The 20,911-nt window shown below is 37.6% G+C and overlaps 1 protein-coding gene across 5 annotated transcripts in view; it reads left to right on the forward strand.

The window, feature by feature from the left end:
* Positions 1 to 20,911, forward strand: part of sev (receptor protein-tyrosine kinase sevenless) — a 1,896,734-nt gene that overhangs the window by 1,081,288 nt on the left and 794,535 nt on the right. The window lies entirely within an intron of this gene.

Raw genomic sequence — 20,911 nt, forward strand, 5'->3', positions numbered from 1 at the left:
GGGGATTTTTTTTTCATATTGACCCCCAATCAACGTGAGTAATGAACAATTTTACTTGAAAAACACAAATTCGACGCACTCGACTTCAACACCAACCGTCTTTCTCATCTTACATACAGTGGCGACCATTCAAATAACCCCTGAACCGGCACGGCAAACAGTCTCACTAAGAGTGCAACCAGTATCAGTCTCATTGACGCAATAATGACAATCCTAATATACAGCGAAAAGAATGACTCATACAAACATGTTACAAAAAAAAGTAAGTGAAACAAACGTAACCCCTGAAATTAGGGGTGGCTCGAGACAAAAATTGTAACCTTGCGGGACCAAAGTTTGACGCCGCTGCTCCCCCCCCCTTCCAATTCATCCCCTCCCAACAATTCCTAAAAATGAAAATCTGATTATTTTTCAATGTGAGGTGATATGAATTGCGTAGCAGGAAAAAATGGCAGACCGATACAGATAAAATCAGACATGATTAAGGTCTGGACACACATATCCGCACCGTGCCCGACACGTGCGTCGGCCGAGTGTAGGTCACCACACGGTCAAAGAATAATTCTTTGCTAAGCAATGCAGCCGTTCACACATATCCGCACCGTAGCCGAGCACCGTCACCGCACCGCGTCCGCACCGTCACCAACTAGTTTATTTTATATTTTTACGGTGACGGTGCGGGCTCGGGAGAGAGAGAGAGCGCAGATTTTTTTATAAAAGAGGAGAGAGAGCTCATTTATTTTATGTCGCTTCTCAATTTTCATCAATTGCTGAATTATTAATTCCATTTATTTCTTGATTTCAATCAATTTCTGCATTATTTCTTTTATTAATTCTGAATTTTCAATAGTTCTGGAATTATTTCTTCCGTTAATTCTAAATTTTAATCTATTCCGAAATTATTTCTTTCATTAATTCTGAATTTTCATTGGTACTGAAATAATTTCTTTCAATTATTTTTAATCCATCGATTCTAAAGTTTTCCTTAATTTTTGTGTTAATTCACATTTGTAGAGTTATTTTTTTTTTTTTGTATGGGGGAATTTCTTAGCGTTCGTGTATATTCAGTATGCCGATTCCCTCTTCCCACAAAATATATGAAATCTTGTTAAAGAGAGGGGGTGTCCTAAACATTTTTCGTGCCCCGAAATTGTTTAGACGCACCTGGCCTTGCTTCGGTGGTACTAGCGTAATATGTAGAAAACATATGGATAAACATTTTCACAACTTTGATGGGAAAACAAAGTTTAAAATTATGTTTCACATAGCATATAACGAAATTTTGCCGGGGAGATTTTTGTTAAAGTAATAATGTAAACTTGGAAAACTAACTGGGTTTAATTTCCGATGCTCTATAAATGAATCATTGTTTTGGTTTTAACATAAATTATATATATAAATAGAAAACGGTTCGAAAATTTTTGGGGTTTTTCTTATGGGAAAATATAGGAGACATTTTAAATTTGGTACTCACATCAGATGCAACATGTTAAGCCATAAATGCTTAACCCATGTCCTGTGCTCCAAATGCGGCCCTCGGAAGCATTTGATGTGGCCCGTGACAACAAAAAACAAAACAAGGCTCTCGAGTGGTCTCAAGCACATTTCAAAATCACTTGAGCGACTAACGGCACACCTCCAGTTCACTTAAGTGGATCGTGATACATTTGCAGATTATCCTATTTGAGTGGTTAGTGGCACATTTCCAGATCTCTCGAGTGGCCCGCGGCACGCTTGCAGATCACTTAAGCGGCACGTGCCACTTCTTTTTAGATAATTTTGGAGGATCGAGACTCATTTCTGGATAACTTAAGAAGCCCGCGAAATATTTCAAAACAATGAAGTGGCCCACACCTTCCAAAAAGTCGAGCACCTTTGTGCTAAATATCTGACAAAGGTGTTTCAGCGACTGGGCCTTTGGCAATGAGTGCTTTAAATTACTATCGAATACTGGTGAGGCTTTATCATTGAATCAAGCCCCGGCAAACTAAACACCCCAATTGTTATTGATTTTAATATCCATTTGCCATCTGCAGAGCAGCCAATTTTCAGTTTAGAAGATTCCGCGAACACACACACACAAAGATATGCTCACTCTTTCGTACAATATGCTCCTACTGAGCTGAGATACACTTCTCCGAGGTGTTATCGGAATTTGACACCACCTGCCCCTACAGATGATTATATTTATGATGGCCGTTGACTCCGAATAAAAACGAGTGTGTAGGTGAGGAAGAGAGTACCGTTCTCCCCCACAGATTGTTTTAATTTCTATATGACTCTTTTTTTCTCTCTCCCCTTTTATCACTCCGTAAATAATCTCCTCTCTCCAAACTATAAACGAGAATGTATACAGTCAAACTAAGCAAATGGCCGTCTTTTTATTTTCAGCTGCATTAAATAGATCCTATCCTTTTTTGCGGGTTTGTCACATACAAAAAATCTATCGGAGATCAATCCAAAATAAAAAATTTATATATATGTATAGATTATTTACAGAAATGTTTAGAACAATTAATTATTGTTAATTTACGCTAGGGTTATTATATCCAAATCACTCTTGTTAATTAATTTACTGAACATTTTGATTACACCGAACCGGCTGCGTTAAAGACTTGAAGCAATCGACACAGCTTCGTAGTCAGCATACGGCAGCGACACGGGCAACACACGGAAAGGTGTGGTCTGAAGAGGAACGAGCCGAGCCACGGCCAACTGACGCCCGAGCTACGGTCCTGGCACGGTGCGGATATGTGTGTCCAGACCTTTAGGCGGTGCAGGAAATCTAGATTCTCGTGAAATCTAGATATCGTGAATGAAACTTCATCTCATTTCGTTCAATTAAGAGTGCAGGCTCCCAGAAAACTTGAACTATAATTATAAAGGACTGCGAGGACTCGTGTCTTTGCTCGCATGGATTTGGTAATCCCTAAAATTGTTCGGCGATGATTTCCCAATATAACATTTGAAGCCCTCATGACACCTGGGGGTTGAATTTTTAGAAATCTATCTTAGTGAGTCTCTATAAAATATAATTATGACAAAATTTCGTATTTATAGCTTCAGCGGTTTTGACTCAGTGATGATTGCCTCATATAACCTTTGAACGCTACCCTCCACTTATGAACCCCTTAGATGTAGGGGCGGTTCCATAGACTGTGTTTGGGGGGATTTGTTTTCCAGACATACACTATACTATTTCCGCTACGTCATAATTTATCTCCGCACATTCAAGTTCCTTATTGCATAAGCCACAGGTAGGAAATGACTATTCTCATCCTTTTGGGATAAAAACACAGTCACTTAGTAAAATTTTGATGCATCTGTAAAAACTAAAGATTATTTCTCGAAATCTTAAGAACAGGGGATATACCCACCTTCTGATTCTTAATAACCGATCATCCATATGTAAGAATCGATTCGTAAGAAGCGCCTTAAGAATCGAGCTCCGAATGCAACGACGATGCGATTGTCAAAGGCAATTCTCAAGGTCACGTGACGATGGACAGGAAGAAAAATTTCCGTTTTGGGGAATTTCACCACTGACCAATAAGCGCCCAGCTAAAAATTAATAACAACATGTTGTTAACCAGATGGGGGAAGAGGAAAAGAAATTTTAGAAAGACTCTAGCCTGAAAAAATGGCGGAGTTCATTTAAGGAAATGTGAACATGGTTGCAAAGAAAGGATAAATACATAATGCTTTTTGAGTCATCCTGCAGTAAAAAACCGAAACATATTCATACTTAATTATTCGATATGATTCGAATCAAAGATTCTTTCCACGTCCACGGGGATGGAGCCCTGCCACCTTCGACAAAAAGTGGCTATGTTATGGTGAAAGCGCTAAAGAGTTGTTATTATATTGATCATCGGCTATTTCGGTAAGTTTGATAAATTTTACTCACATACCGCGAATTCATCACATTTGCAAGTCATTATGTATAATCGTCAATCCATGGTTAATGCAATAAATGAGTCATCGTTATGTTTGCATTAAGTAAAGCTAACATTACAAGACTAACAATAATTTATATAATATACTTGCTTACTTGAATTAGTTTCATGGCAAAATGCGCATGGTACGGTACATGCATCGCATAGCTACTTCGTGGTCAAATAAAAAAATAATAGTGATCAGATAATGCACAGTAAATAATAAAAATTGACTTCGCTTCTGTAATGTTGGCTTTTTTTACATATAATTGAAGTGTGTGAGAAAAAAACAGACGCAGCAGCGGTTAATAATGATTTTTATATTCCTGTGCAGTTACATTTTGTCCGATTAGAGCTTCTCACACATTTCCCATAATATTAAAAATTATATAAAGTATTTATCATCGATCATGATATTTATGGATTGAAAATTTGAGAATTATGCATAATTACTGGTAAATTTGATAAATGTAGCAAAATTTATCAAACTTTATTGAGATCTGATATTTTATCACTATTACCAACATATGTGTTGTATATAGACTCCAACACTATTTTCCACTCTCCCACACAACCACACTCTCTTGGTGATGGGGCCGTCAGCCCAGACGTATGGTTGATACATCTCCAAAAGGTTGACGCTGATACTCGCCGATTGTGGTTTGAGAGAACCTTCGATAAAGAATTTCCAACTTTCCAGTGCTTCATGGATTTCCTCAACGAGAGATCATCGAGAATACGGCAGTTGATTCCGCACCTGAAGTGAAGTCCAAAGGTACGGCTACATCTAGATTATCTGACGTAAAGTGTTCAACCATTCTGTCGTGAATTGTGTTACTTAGGAAAATCTGAGGGTCGCTGCACGTAAGGAATTTGTGCAGAAGAAAAAAATCTTTGTTTTAATTGCTCCTCAAATAAACACTTGGGCAGGAAGTGCTGCTCTGTTTTCACGTGAATATGCAACGCGAGACATTATTAGTCCAGTCTCCACGAGCAGATACATTCAAATTATGCTCTCTACTTCGGTGTCACGTGATGAACCAGCTGTCAAGCGCACTACTACTACTAAACCATACATGAACCTCGTCCATACTCCTTTGAACCTCTAACGAATTGGTACATGCAAGATATACAGAAAATTGGATGTTGTGAAGATATTTAATATTTGAGATGTTGATTTTTTTTAAGGAAGGAAAAAAACTCATGTCTGTCTCTACGGGTGTCGAACTCGGGTCCTTCGATTGCCGGACGAGTGCTCTCACCACTAAGCTAGAGGAGATATTTTCCTTCGCGAGAGCGTATATATGTAATGAATGTTTGTAAACGAGGAGCAGGATGAATCCCAAATCTAATCAAGTCCCGGAGATATTTTAAACATCTTCAACAGTGATCAAAAGCGAATTGGACTGAGTGTATTGAACTGCCCAAGCGCAATGGGGTGCTCTGCTCTTCTGTCATATAATCCTTGATCAATAAAATTTCTGATTGCTCCTTTTGCGATATGATTTTATACTACTTTCTATGATTATTTATTATCCGCGCCCGTTGCACTTTGACTAACTTGATTAATTGATTCCAAGAATAATCCTAATAATTGGAATTCTTTTAAATTGGGGAAGGTTTTGTACATCCGTATTTGTATATGACTAGCTGTGTATTCAGAGAGAAATAAAAAGTCAGATAGGTGTGTGCCTCGTAATACATAAACCGTTTCACAGAAACCTTTGAACACATTGTAAATAACACCCCTCACAAGTACATACTGAATTCTATTCATTGATTCATCCATAAGTATATACGATATGTATTGAAAGCAAATGGAATTTTATTATCAGTTGATCTGAGAGCTGTGCGTTTGGTGTCAGCAGCGAAGAGTAAGGCTAACTGCACACTACGGATCGGCCGGCGCGTTTGATCTTATCGGCAACCGTGGAATTTCGCAAGGAACATACACTGCTTTTAGCAACCAGAGTTTATTTTTTAATGTCACGTGACATCTCTCGGGATTGACTAAATTATTTTCGCCAAGCTGAAGTTGGCTGCAGTTAGCGTGCAAATTCGTGCTCATAAGTTGCATTGCAGTAAAACCCCTCTTAACGGTCACCCCTCAGATGCGGTCACCCCCCCCCCCTTCTTCTGCGGCAAAATAATAATTTACAGTTGTATAATGTATAAAAGTATTTATTTCAAACCCCTGATTAACAGTCACCCCTCTTTCACGGACGAATTTTTTTGTCCTGTCGGTGTCCGCAAAAGAGGTTTTACTGTATATACTAATAAAAACTTTCAGGTAATTAAATTATTTAATTTTCTGTAACAATATTTGTCGTTTGAAATTAATTCGGAGTTCAAGAAAGACAACCCAAAAATTGACCTATTTTTCACCACTCTTACAATTCGTGACCAAATCGCACAATTTTTTTATATATGATGACTGGCTATTCAAATAACATATTTTTGAAGTTTCAAAAAATAGGACATGAATTTAGCACGTATTTCTTTGCAATTAAAGTAAATTTACAATCAACTAAATTTCTAATTAACGGAAATTAATAATTATAATTTTGGGAAATGTGACAAAAAAGTTAAGGAAAAAAATTATTTCTTTTGATGGTGAGGAAAAAAATGCATGTATAAAATCGGAATGAAATTTAAGAACTTCATGTTTTAAAAACTCTAAAAAAATCGAATTTCATTGTAAACAAATTTTAAAAACACTATAAAGCTCATTAGACATTTTAGTTCCCAAAAATGTTCATTTCATGAAAACAATCTGAAAAAAATATTAAACAAAGCATCGCACAAACGCAACGTTATTTAAAAATGGGATAAAAGAAAACCTCATGAAAATGTTGATGATTGCAACGTCTCATTGTACGTCTCACAGACGTACTGTTCCGAGACAATTCGGTGATAGCGAGGGATCGATTCCCCCTTCCTTTTGGATCCGCACCTGTCCCAGGGAGTTCCAGCGACCGACACTTTTATACATATATTTTGTGCAATAAATTTCGCTTTGACTAAATTCAATTCAATAAAGAGAAAGGGTCTCGCTCTTGGATGAGGGATCCTGGGGAAAGGTGGGAGGAGGGGCAGCATGAGAAGAAAATATGGTGCAAAGGGCTATTGGCTAACAAAAAATTTGACAACCACTGGACCATACATTTTCTTTTAATTTAAATTTTTTTTCAATTTATACAATCATGATATAACGCTGTATAATAATACTAAAAACATCCATCAATGGATTATTAGCGGATTCGTTCTGATGAACACAAAGAACCGTGGTAACGAAAAAATTCATAAAACTTTTCCGTTTATCATTTTCCCGATCAGTTATCAGATTTTCTCCAGATGGTGCGATGACACGAAGGGAACGTAATGTCCTCCTTACGGACACAAATTCGAGGAACTGAATGGTGAACTTCCATTCGACGGAAACTAATTCTTTGTTTGGCGCTCTTGCACTAATAACAATATAAAAAAACCGATGAAGAAAAAATTAAATTTTTCTAACCAAATGAATTTTTTTGCTTTCCTACAAGAGCATACATTAAAACTCGGTTATAATGGCATTCATAAAGAAACGTGATTACGCCGTTAAAACCGAGATATATATTTTAAAATACGTGAATGAAATGCATTGGATCCCGATTATAATGTTTTAGCAAAAAAACCAATTAGTTACCTCATCCAAAAAAGTACAGGAGGCCCAACCATTTCTAATAAATTCATAAAAAATTATCAGAAATAAGAATAACTAGACATCTGAAGGAATAAATTTTTGTATTTGCAAATTTCATATCAAACTTTTGAATCATTTATTAAAAGCCTAAGTAAGAACGGGGAAGGAAGTATCTTAATAAGAGCTGCATTGTGAGTGTATTGCTTTCATTATTCTGTCTTATAGGTAGTTTTGTATCGTATATATGAATGTGGCTGTCTATCTGTTGTTTTTGCAATGAAAAAAACCATCTAGAGACCAGCGGTTCTCAACCGGTGCTCCGTTTGAACTCCCGGGGTCTCCGCGGCCGCTCGAAGAAAATGAAAAAAAGGCAGTAAATTTGAAAAAAATAATTATATTTTTGAATAATAAAAATAAGTCTAACTCTGATGAATAAATAAAAAATAGGCCTACGCGGCTCCGCTATCGAAATTATATACTGGAAAGGGCTCCGTGGTATAGGGCAAGTAATATCAAAGAGTGCACAAGACAATTTTTGCAGCTACCGTTCTTTTCAAGCAGTTTTTAATTTACATACACACACAAAGCCGCAACTAGGGAGATCGGGTCCACTGTACCGAGTGTTGAACTAGAGGGGGCGCCGAATTACCCTTTAACCACTCCTAACATTTCCTTACACGGGGACGCCAAAAGCATGGTAGCTCCAGTTGAAAAGTATCCAGCTGTGGCCCCGTATGTACCTTAAACCTTGCAACATACATACTGATGTGCAGGGCCACAACGACATGCCTGGTCAGCCGGGTCAAGCACGCATTTTGGCGCCCCCTTTTAATATTGAAGGAGAGATGAAAGATTAACATTTGCGCATCACTCTGGCTCGGAGTTCGGGGCATCAGTCAGTGCCGTCTTAACGCATGGGCCCACCCCATTGGCCTCAAGAGAAGAGAGGCCTCACAAAAATGAGATCCGGTTGAAATTTTTTAGGATTTACCAGGTTGGGCCTCCGGAAACCCGGGGGCCCATGATACTATTAGGACGGCCCTAGCATCAGTCCCGTCTGTTTCTCTCTAGTTGCGGCCCCGGTGCCATATGTACAGGGTGTTAAGTGGGCCGGGATAGCAAGTTCGGAGGGCCGGCAAATTTGAGTAATTGTTACACTGTAAAGGAATTAGGAAAGTTAAATAATAGTATCGTTCGAGGAATAATGGTATGAAAGGATGGACTTTGAAATTATGTATTTCAAAGCCATACCAGCCAGGTGTTATCCAGGTGTTAGAAGTTAGAGTCCCAAAGAATATGGATCATGAAAGAAAACTATAAATTTGGCGCGTAGCACGTAAGGAATACAGAATCGAAGAAGTAGTATAAAAAGTAGCGATAAACAGATCTATAAATATGTGGACTGAAATGAATCGCATAAAGGGTGCAGGACATTATGAAAGAAATCGGTATAAGTTGTATAAGAAGAATATGGTAATAAAATTCAGCGGCCGCGCTCATATTTCAATGATATTTGCAGCTGGTCAGAATTTTGTATACATGTAAAAGCGTGAGAAAGTCCAGGGTTAGAGCAGATGGTATTAGGTGAAAGGAGATTTGCGAATTCCGGGAATAGTTCCCACAGGAACGTCAACCGAACCAAAGGGATAATAGTAGCCAATGAAACGCATGTCCATAGGAAAATGTTATCCAATAATGTAAAGTGAAGAGAAGTTCGGTAAAAAGAATTTAGGAAAGAAAATCGGAATTAGCGAATGAGATGAAGTTTATGGAATATAGGTAGGAGTAGGCGGATAGCCAAAGAAAAAATATATATATGAAGTTTGAGAGAGTCAGAGAGAGAGATACAGAGAGGTTGTGGAAGTCCACAAGATAAGCGTGAGATGGGCACCAACGAAAGAGTGAAGTTGATCTTCACCGGATTTGGGGTAAGTCACACTTCCGACTTTACGAACCATTTATCACTCTCCATGTAAATTGAAATTATGTAATGCACTATCCTAGCTTCTATTTGTAAATCGTATATTTAATGCCCTTATTTTATAGTAGCCTAATAATTAAAGATTAATTAACTGTTTTATCTTTGTTTCCTTGGACTTGTCATTTACACGGGCCTGTGGTTAATGACTTAGATTCACAGCGCAATGATATCTATGGAGCACAAAATTCGTAAGATTATGAATAAAATTCGATCACGGCATTTTGGGATGTTTACATTAGTGGGATGATTAGAATCAATGTTGCAGTAGGGTCACACCCGTTTACAATAAAAACATGCGCCCGTTAACATAATTCGTGTGGTCAGGAAATTTAAATTATATCGTGAAAAAAGGCAGAGCAATTCGAATAGCCAGCACGTGGCGAAGTCATAAATCTGTGTGCAAACGGATTTAGTAAGAAGCATTTAAATGATTTCGTAAGGAAGACATTACGTTCCCTTCGTGTGATCGCACTATCTGGAAAAAATCATATTCTGATAACTGATCGGGAAAAATGATAAACGAAGAAGTATTTATGAAGGTTTTCGTTACCGCGGTTCTTTGTGTTCATCAGAACGAATCCGTTAATGATCCATTGATGGATGTTTTTAGTATTATTATGGAGCGTTATATCATGATTGTATAAATTGAAAAAAAAAATTTAATTAAAAGAAAATATATGGTCCAGTGGTTGTCAAATTTTTTGTTAGCCAATGGCCCTTTGCACCATATTTTCTTCTCGTGCTGCCCCTCCTCACCTTTCCCCAGGGGCTGTACTACCTGCTCATGCTTATTCTCATCCGATCCGAATTATAAGCATCGGTTCATAAGCATGACGTTAAGATTGATCCGAAAAACGATACCAAGGAATTATTCGTAGGCTCACTCCTTAACGTCACGTGACGTGAAAGAGGGAAAATCGAAGAAATCGCTTTCTACACAGGGAAAAGCGATTTTTCCCTTTGGCCGATCGACCACTGACCAATCAAAATTAAGCTTGGGGGTATACAACTACTACTATATATTTACTGAATTTTTTGTTCAGCGACGGTGGCAACGCAATTCATTTTTAATGCACGTGCAGAACATTTGTGTTGTTGTTTTCTTTCCATATTCTTTAACGTCAAAAATGGAGGGTGTTAGCGGGCTATCGGCTAGATAATTTATTTTTTTTTTAATGGGGAGGATGGAAAATAAGACTATATAAAGAGTTATTTCTATAATTAAAATATATTTTTCAGCGTGTAAATATTATTCAGAAAGATATTTCAGCATTCTAATTAACTTATTGAAGTTCTTTTTAAGCCGTACTTCATAAGAAACTACCAAAATCACATTGGGATAATAATGTATTGTCCTCCATTGCCTATTTTGATGGACGTGGGCGATTATTACTTTGCTTCATTTATTTTATGTATATATATATGTATATAATTTTAGGATAATATAATTATATCATCGAGAAATATACCGTGAAAAAAAATCTCGAAAAAATATAGCTGTAGAGGGAATTATCGTTATATCGAGTATCGTTGTAGCGAGGTTTCACTGTATACTACACTTGGATTTCTAATTGAATCCGTCCAATCAATTGTAAAGAGCCGACGAAATTGCAGTTTTCTTCCCCACTTAAGTCATCGTAATAAATTTCCAAGTCCAAGAAATACATTTTTCGTATTTTCCACTCGCGATGGCGAGTGGAAAATACGATCATCCGATGCTTAAGAAGTGGGTCTCCCCTATTCTTATCGTCATCCGAATGTTCGGAGAAATACGATGCTTGTTTTCGGAGGGAGAATGCCGCTAGTACGGAAATTTCCCTTTCATGCTTATATTGTCATAATCGGCGGGGATACGGATCGGATTCCCGATAAGCATGAAGATATAGTACAACCCCTGGATCCCTCATCCAAGAGCGAGACCCTTTCTCCTTATTGAATTGAATTTAGTCAAAGCGAAATTTATTGCACAAAGTATATGTATAAAAATGTCGGTCGCTGGAACTCCCTGGGACAGGTGCGGATCCAAAAGGAAGGGGGAATCGATCACTCGCTATCACCGAATTGTCTCGGAACAGTACGTCTGTGTATAATATATATGAGAAGTTGCAATCATCAACATTTTCATGAGGTTTTCTTTTATTCCATTTTTAACTAACGTTGCGTTTGTGCGATGCTTTGTTTAATATTTTTTTCAGATATTTTTCACATAAATGTTTTCATGAATATTTTTGGGAAATAAAAGGTCTAATGCGTATCATAGTGTTTTTTAAAATTTGTTTACAATGAAATTTTGATTTTTTAGAGTTTTTAAATCATGAAATTATCAAATTTAATTCAGATTTTCTATCTGAATTTTTTTTCCTGACCATCAACAGAAATAATTTTTCCTTAGTTTTTTTGGTCACGAGGGTCTTCCCAAAATTATAATTATTATGATTAATTTCCCATAATTAGAAGTTTAGTTAACTGGAAATTTACTTCAATGACAAAGAAAAACGTGCTAAATTCATGTCAAACTTCAAAATATGTTATTTGAATAGCCAGTCATCATATATAAAAAAATTGTGCGATTTGGTCACGAATTGTAAAGGGCGGTCAACTTTTGGGTTACCTCTTCAACTCCGAATCAATTTCAAACGGCAAATATTGTTAGAGACAATTAAATGTAAATTAATTACCTGAAAATTTTTATTAGTATATACAGTAAAACCTGTCTTTTTTGGACACCGACAGGACTAAAAAATCTATTCGTCCGTGAAAAAGGGGTGACCGTTAATGGGGAGTTTGAAATACATACTTTTATATATTATACAACTGTAAATTACTATTTGGCCGTAAAAGAGGGGGTGCCCGTTAAGAGGGGTTTTAGTGCAATGTAACTTATGAGCACGAATTTGCATGATAGTCGTAGCCAACTTCAACTTGGCGAAAATAATTTAGCCAATCCCGAGATGTCACGTGACATTAAAAAATAAAAAAACCCCGGTTGCTAACAGCAGTGTGTGTTCTACGCGAAATTCCACGGTTGCTGATAATATCAACCGTAGTCTGCAGTTAGCCTTAGGGCAGTGCGACCTGTGAAATTGCATAGGAAACCAAATAATAAGAGGTGTCGGAACAAATTTAAATAATAGATGTACATCAGAGTAAAAAATAACCTTTTTTTTGGTATTTAAAAAAAATTACTGTACAAAATAATGTATACATGTAAAATGACCGAGAGATAGGGGAAAAATTACAAGTTTGAATATATGCAGTTGATTTTTTAGAAAAAGAATCCATGAGCAGTACACCTATATACATGTTGATTTAGGACGGCCCGGTAGGAACCAAATTCCTTCTTTTTCAAACATCAGTGTGGTTATCTATGTTGGATTAGTTCCATGTGACGAGAGAAAAAAAAGTGAAATTCAAAAATCTATAAAAATGATGGGATTCGGAAATTTCTTCCCCGACATTTTCGTCTTTTCGCCCCCGTCACATTTCACTTCTGACATTTCGCTCCGGTACATTTGGCACCTGGTACCTTTCGCTCCCGAAAATTTCGCACCTAATATTTCACCAGATAATTTTCTATTTAATTTTAAATTTAACTTTAAATACTTAGTATTGATATATTGGTTTTTACTCCTGTTTTGACCGTCAGCAGAACTGCGAATTTTTGCGTAAAAGCACTAGCAATGCGTTTAAGACGTGTATATGCCTTTATAATGGTTTGCCACTTTTTTCAATCCTCCCAGTAATGAAAGCTTTTTGAATGGACGTCATCATCAGTATCACTTTGAGGGTAAGGCAAAGGATGATCCCCATAGAAATCAGTGTTAAAATTGTCGATTTTACTGTAGAAATGCGGAAATTTAGTGGGGTTTTCTGACACATCTATAATTTTAAAAAAAATTATATTGAATTCTCGATTTTTGAAATACTGAATTCGCTTAGAGGTATACGAAGCCCACGAAAATAAGTATGAAACAATTAGCCGCCATACTTTTAAGTTGGATATCCATGCAATAACATTGATTTCAACTTCTTATTTATATCTTCTCAATCCTGAAAATTAATGTGTCTGTATTGTCTTTTAATTCATTCATTTCTACGTTTCTTTAAATTTAGATTTGTTTCTTTCATGAGCCTCGCAGGAAGTCCTCATATTGGTTACCTTAGACACGGTTTGTATGTCCCTCAAAGAAAGAGGGAGATATCGCGTGATCCATAAAGCCTCACTGAAGAAAACCCGGGCATCGCCGGGTATTATAGCTAGTATATATATCTAATATATAAAATTCATCCTTAGTTTCTCTCAGATAAGATATCCACCACATCTCTATAGTTTCGTTGTTCACCAAGCAAGTATACTCATACTACACCAAATGAAACTACTATAGAGTCTCTACATGACGAACCAGTTTGCAACGTGTTTTACACAAAACAAAATTTCTATCCAAACGTTAAATTTAGAACATCAAAGATTATTCCTATAACACACGGGTTCTCAAACTTTGCGCCTCCAGCCTTTGTCAGGGTGTGAGGTTTTCGGAAATACTTTTTATTAAACAGCTCTGGGGAGCTGGTGGAGTTCGCGGATAAGCATTGAATAGGGGAAAAGGGCGCCTCAAATGGTAAAAGTTTGAGACGCCCTGCTCTCACGTGAAGTTATTCCATGCAATGCTTTTTTTGATAAAACAAAGTGATTCCGTTATGTCAGGCGATTCACCTATTTATGTTCACTTCAATTTAGTGAATTTAAGAGTTAATTAAAGTAATAATACTGAAAACTATTTTCATTGGCCTTGGTTGAAGCACCGGCATGAAAAATTGAACTGAAATAATTCAAATATTTATGTTCACTTCATCTATTCAACTGAGCAACTTGACAATTCTGTTACAGACGTTTATACGACATTCAATAGGCCGAGTCAAAATTTTATAAAACGTTTTATGTGTAAGTCGAAGTGAATAACTGAACCGTTTTAAACAATTATCCCCCCCCCCATACATATAAAATGTTATAAAATTTTGTGTGTTTAATTGCATTCCAATTTTGTTCTAAAAAAATATTTCATACTTGAGAGGAAATTAAATCACATTTCAAATCATTTAAAGAAACAAAATTTAGCATAACACACACATTACCTTTTGGGGCACGACATCGGGAACAAAATTGCAACAAAATCTTCTCCACTTAACAAAAATTTCCCATCTTGAACTTTTTTTCTGGCAGTAGATGATTTTCAATCAGGAGCTTGCACTTTGGTTTTGTTTCTCTGCTTTATAATCATTTCAAAAAGTTGAAATTAAGATATTCAAATGGTTTTCAAGATGAACTTTCGTAATTAATTTAAAATTCTTGTTGAATTCTTCCAAAACTTCCAGTTTTTTTAGAGAGCGTTTTTGGTTTTTCCGACATTACGAACGGCGGATTTGACGCAGTCAGCAAACAGTGCTGTCTGAACGCATGGCCCCACCCAAGCACGGCCCGGGGGGCATCAAGACAAGAGGGTCCTCACAAAAATAGGATTTAATTGAAATTTTCGAGAATTCTCCAGGTTGGGCCTCAGAAAAATCAATTGGCCCATGATGCTCTTAAGACGGCCCTGTCAGCAAGCAAAGCACCACATCGAAAGAACGTTCTACAGGAAATGATCGAAAGAACTTACTGTACATGAACATACAGAATTAAACGTGGAAAACATAAGGAGAGGAAAAATTCTGAAAGGTCATATGGCCGTCAAAACATTTGAAACCCATTTCTTCGGGACTCTCCACATCTGCGTATTCTCAGAAAGAGGCAATAAACAAATCACCTAAGTGTCCACTCTGAATGGTCATCAGCGATCTCACTTTCAATTTTCGTATACGTCAGCAGAAATTTGTCTTTTGACAATATGCAAGAACTGTTGCAGCAATGCTTTTTCACTGCATACAAAAATTTTGTGCGCATTTGATGGATATAAATTAAGTTTTTCTTTTTTGCAAAAGTTTCCGAGTTTTAGTCGAAGTGAAAACGTCGAATAATTGAGGTTTTACGTTAAATAAATGAATGAAATATTTTAACATTAAAATATATTTGTTGTATTGTATTTTAAAATGTATTCTTACCAATTGCTACCAAAGTTAAACGTCGCATAAACATTAAAGTCGTATAAGTGAGTGACGTATGAACGAGGTTACTCTGTAATTTGTAGATATGCCCTATTAAAAATAAGCGTTTTTAAACTATATGAAACACAATTCAACAAACATCGCAACTGATCTAGAGGCAGGGCCAAACTCTTCGGACATAGATTTATTATAGTTAACTCTTAATGCTCAAAATAAAAATTTAACAAAAATTCATATTTTTACCTTTGCTTACCGTTCTTTTGGGCTATAACCGTAGGATTCAACCACGTCGGGAAAAAATTAGTCCTTTATGTACGCAAACTCGTTCAACTATTTTACTAAAAGATTTCGAACAACTGTATTTTTGCAGACGCGAACCGTAAATATTTCTCTGTTCAACCGATCCAACAAAATGTCGTCTGTGAATCACAGGCGTAAAGTTATTGAAAATGTTGGGGGGGGGGGGGGCTCAGGTCCTACACAAAAAAACCTCATTTATACGATGCGCCGTATAAGCGAGGTTTCAATCATGCCGCCGAAACAGCGGGTCAAAGCGTCGTATAAATGCAAAAATCATATAACTGAAACCTTATTGAAAATTAAACACCCCCCCCCCCTTCCCTTCCGTAAAAATATCCCTACAGAAATCTCGAAATAAAAAATTAAAAACTATGTAAAACTATAGAACTACTATAGAACTATATAAAACTTATAATTTAAAATCATATTTCATAAAATTAAAATCAAAAAAAATTTTATTACAAAAAAATTACTCAAAACACCGTGCTAAGATCGACATGCATTACTGTTTCTTAAATCTCAAACACTCGTATGATGTTTTTGATCAGTTTTGAATGAAGATTTGAAAATAGGCAGTTCGTTTGAAATTACCCAGTTTTGATAAAGATTTAAAATAAAAAAAATGTGTTATTTAAAAGCTTAAACAAAAAATCGTGTTTTGTTGTTCGGTTTCTATATAAAAGCAAAAAGTCAACAAAGCATTGAGCTCAGCTCTTTTGAAAAAAAGCAGTTTTTTCAGAAAGAACGTTAAATGCGGGTAAAATGGTTTTTCCTCATTTAACGCTGTTCTTCCCAAAGTTTCCTCCGAGTTTTGAATTTGAATATCTCTGTGAATATTGCACTAAGAAAACATGGAATTTGTTTTTGGCATCAGGAGAGACAGGGAAACAACTTTCTAAATGGAAGTTATAGGACAGGGGATAGTACAAAAATTCAGATTTTTTATTTTGTGACACATTTTATTTTAAATCTCAAAACTGGTACAGGGTGATTTTTGAACGCCTTTCGAGCATTTTTCGAATTAGAATCGTTCCTCTACGATGGATGGTTGATGAGATAAAGGCCGTATTAGCACTTACAGGACACCCTGTATATAGATAATACTGAATTCTGATGTTACTTACAATAACTACGAATTCTTTCGAAAATACTACAGTAAATAGAGATGAAACACCTTTTAAGTGAAACACTAAAAGGTTACTAGGGAAACAACGTAACTATACCCAAAATGAGAAGCGAACAACAGCTAGACGCGTTTCGGAACTGTATGAAGTTCCTTCTTTCAGTAGCAAAGAAAAATTAAAAGGTAAACACTCCTTATACAAATACAAATACAACGCCACAACAGGCAAAATGCCCAACGAGGTGGCTGATAAAAAGATGCCCATAAAAATATGGGCATATATAGCGGGAGTTACACGCTGTTCAAGACAGAGTCGAAAAATGATGTTTATCCTAAATATTTATATTTTTCTTTGCTACTGAAGGAACTTTATACAGTTCCAAAACGCGTCTAGCTGTTGTTCGCTTCTCATTTTGGGTATAGTTACGTTGCTTCCCTAGTATATTACTACAATAAAATTTTCGACAATTATTTACAATCATACTTAATTCTAATGTTTCTTATACAATCCCCAAAGCAGAATATGCCGAAATCTGCGACGTATGCGCAGAAGAATTAGTGCTACTGCCGAACAATCTAGAAGAGTTTTAAGAAAAATGTAGAAAATTTTAGCAGGGCCTCAACTAGTGGAGAGCAGTGGGGTCTAGTACCGCTAGCGGTGGACTAGAGGGTGCGCCAATTTCACCCTTTAACCTCTCCTTCAACATTAAAAAGGGGGCTTAAAAGTGCCTGTGCTTGTCCCGGCCGACAATGCATCTAGTTGCGGCCCTGTATGAAACTGTCGATCATAAATTTAAGTTTGAAATAATTTCGCAGCAAGATCTTAAGTGCACTGTTTTTCTGTCAGATTTTAGCAACACCTTTCAAAGTTGAGAAATACCTCAGGTATGCGTGATCATATATTCTGTTTTCAGGGGCGCGTTAGCCCAGGTCGATAAGATACTCGCCTGAAGCACCAAAGGATGTTTAGAGATGTCGCGAGTTCGATACCCGGTTCGTCCTTGTCAGAAAACTTTATTGAAAAAATTGCTACCACAGGGAGTCCTCCATCGAGGGGTTAGCGCACCAACCTCTCGATGAGTATAAAAAACAAGCCTGCCGTTCGAAATCGGCAATAAATTGTAGACCCCGATCTAATTAGCCCTCGTGTGCAGAAAATGACCGTTTATCGACAAAAATGATCAAATGGTATTCTGTTTTGAACATTGTCCCGTAACTCAGTGGCTCTCCGCATTTTGTTACCAGCGGCCCAGTCTTGCCCAATTCATGGTTCATTTGCGGCTCCCAAGAATAGTTTGATAGAAACTTTTACTTATAAAAGAGCCACTTCAAAAAATAAAAAAATAAGCATACAAATCAATATCTCCAGCTTGTCGCGACACCCCTGACCAAGGATGGAACTGGAGGGGGGGGGGGAGGAACAGAGGGGACAACTGCCCCGGGTGGCAAAATTTCAGGTGGAAACGAAGAACACTATTTAAACATTATCGAATTTTAAAATGTTGGGGGCGGCAAAAATCCTAGTTACAGCCTTGCCCCTGACCATGACCCCCACAAGGGATGGGCTGACAAGGCTCCAGCCCTGGGGGGCCCGGGGCGATTTTTACCTTTTTTGTTTTTTCACGCTGTAAATTCATCATAAAGGGGGCCCGTGAAAATATAATCGGGGGCCCGGCTCCAGGATGTGGGGGCCATGCCCCTGACAAAAATGCTACGCCCCAGGAGCCACGGCGCACACTTTGAGGAAACACTGCCGTAATTCATAGTTATTGTTCCACACGTTTTCATCTCAGCAGAATATAGTTTCGGGGGAAGACAAAAATTGATGGAAGAAATCGGATAATCGAGGTCCTACTGTACTTTGGATTTCCATAACAATTTTTGTTTCAAACAATGTTTGTCATAAAAGCTTTTGGCCTCAAGAATATCTGTATAAGCCTTTAACGTACTCGCGAAATGCCCCCAAAATTAGAGAAACTGTTAATAAGCTATAGTACTTACCAAGAGATACTATCTGATACAAGTTGAGCCTTGATGAAGGATACAACGACCGGCCTAAGCATAGATGGCGGCAGACCCGTTTCCAGAAATTTCGTTTGGAGGTTGAACAAAGTGGTAGAACAATATATAGATAGGCCATCTTTTCCCCTTTATTTCAGACATTTTCCATTTCGGGAGGGGGACGTCCTTGATGGACGGTATCTATGACAAAATTTCAAGAAAGTTCTCGCGCCCCTCCTCAGGGAAACATTTCCAATACATCTGGCTGCCCATTCGTGTGCGTGTTTGTGTTCTTCACACAAATTGACGCATGGCTATTTTTTTTCGGAATTAGAATTATAGCCTATATATATATGTGTGTGTGTGTTTGTGTATACTCTGCCTTGCTCCGGGCAACACCTTCTGGAGCAATCTTTTCCTTTAGAAGGTGTTGCTCCGGGGCAGTTGTAGAGACGTCATGCTACTGCAGTACAGGCTACGTCAATAATCAAAGCGCCGCTGAAAGGACGCCGCAAATGACCTCCCCAGGGGAGTATACTGTACACACAATGAGGAAGGAGATCGTACAGGAAACAATATATAAAAAAAGAAAACTGTTCAACAGAATCGCCGAATCCCCCCAGCCCTTCACTTCTTAAATGGTGGGTGGTGGGAACTGGTCGACGAGTCTATCGTTATAATATAGGTATCTGCCACAGCCATAGTACAGAGCGTTCAAGAGGATTTATTATTCATTGATGACATTTTCTTCTCCTGTCGCAGTCGATCTACAATCAGCAAAGAAAAAAATTCGATAATTTTTTGTGATGGCCCTTTGCTGATGCCCTAAGCATGTGCTTTGTTTTCCTCAAAATGGTTAAATCCTGCCTGTTGCGACCCAATGACTTTTCTTTGATCACTTTGCACGATAGCCGTTGTCCAAGCGCTTTGCCTTGTTTTATTTACCCGGGAAAGCTGGTTGTCTGGAATAAACTACTATATGTTCATACAGGCACGTAACTAGGCTGAGGCAATCGAGGCATTGCCCTGGGGCCCCGAGAAGGCACGCTACGACCCTGTGTTCATAGAAGAAGAAGGTCACGCTAAACATGGAAAGATAATCTATCAATACATAATTTTAAAAAAAAAATAATTTTCAATTTAAAATCTTATATAAGGATGACAGCGATAGAGGCTTGACAAAGTACAATAAAGACCTCGTTGTAACGTGAACACTAATTAACGTCATCAAGCATACATTACACCAGGGGTTCTCAACCGGTGCTCTGCGGAGCCCCAAGGGCTCCGTGGTGACTCGAGGAAAATAATATAAATCAGTAAATTTGATAGATAAATAAATATAAAAGAGGCCCACAGGTTCTCTCCGCCATAAAAATTATGTACAAAAAAGGGCTCCTCGAGTCAAACAGGGCTCCGCGAGTCAAAAAAGGTTGAAAACCGCTGCATTACACTATAAACATGCCCCTCACCACTCGGCGGACCGGGACGATTCCTCTCTATTATGTTTTTCACACAAAAAATTCACTATAGAGTGGCCCGTGAGCTATGGCCCCACTAAAGAACCCAGCCTCAAACCCTGCTGCAGTATTGGGGGTGCCTATTATCGTCCCTTTTTTTAGTACCTGCCAGCATAATAAGTGAATCGGGATTACTCATTATCAAGTTATCACCCCTTATGGTCATTTTTATGTGGTCCCCTAGGGACGTTATACCGAGGACTTACTATTTATGATTTGTTGAATTCTAAATAGTAGGGGCAGAAAGGGGCTTCTGCCCCACCGCAG

This window comes from Pholcus phalangioides, unplaced genomic scaffold (assembly GCF_987345545.1).
Source record: "Pholcus phalangioides strain wild (caught in Gottingen) unplaced genomic scaffold, Ppha-v1.0 ptg000011l_1, whole genome shotgun sequence".
Lineage (NCBI taxonomy): Eukaryota > Metazoa > Arthropoda > Arachnida > Araneae > Pholcidae > Pholcus > Pholcus phalangioides.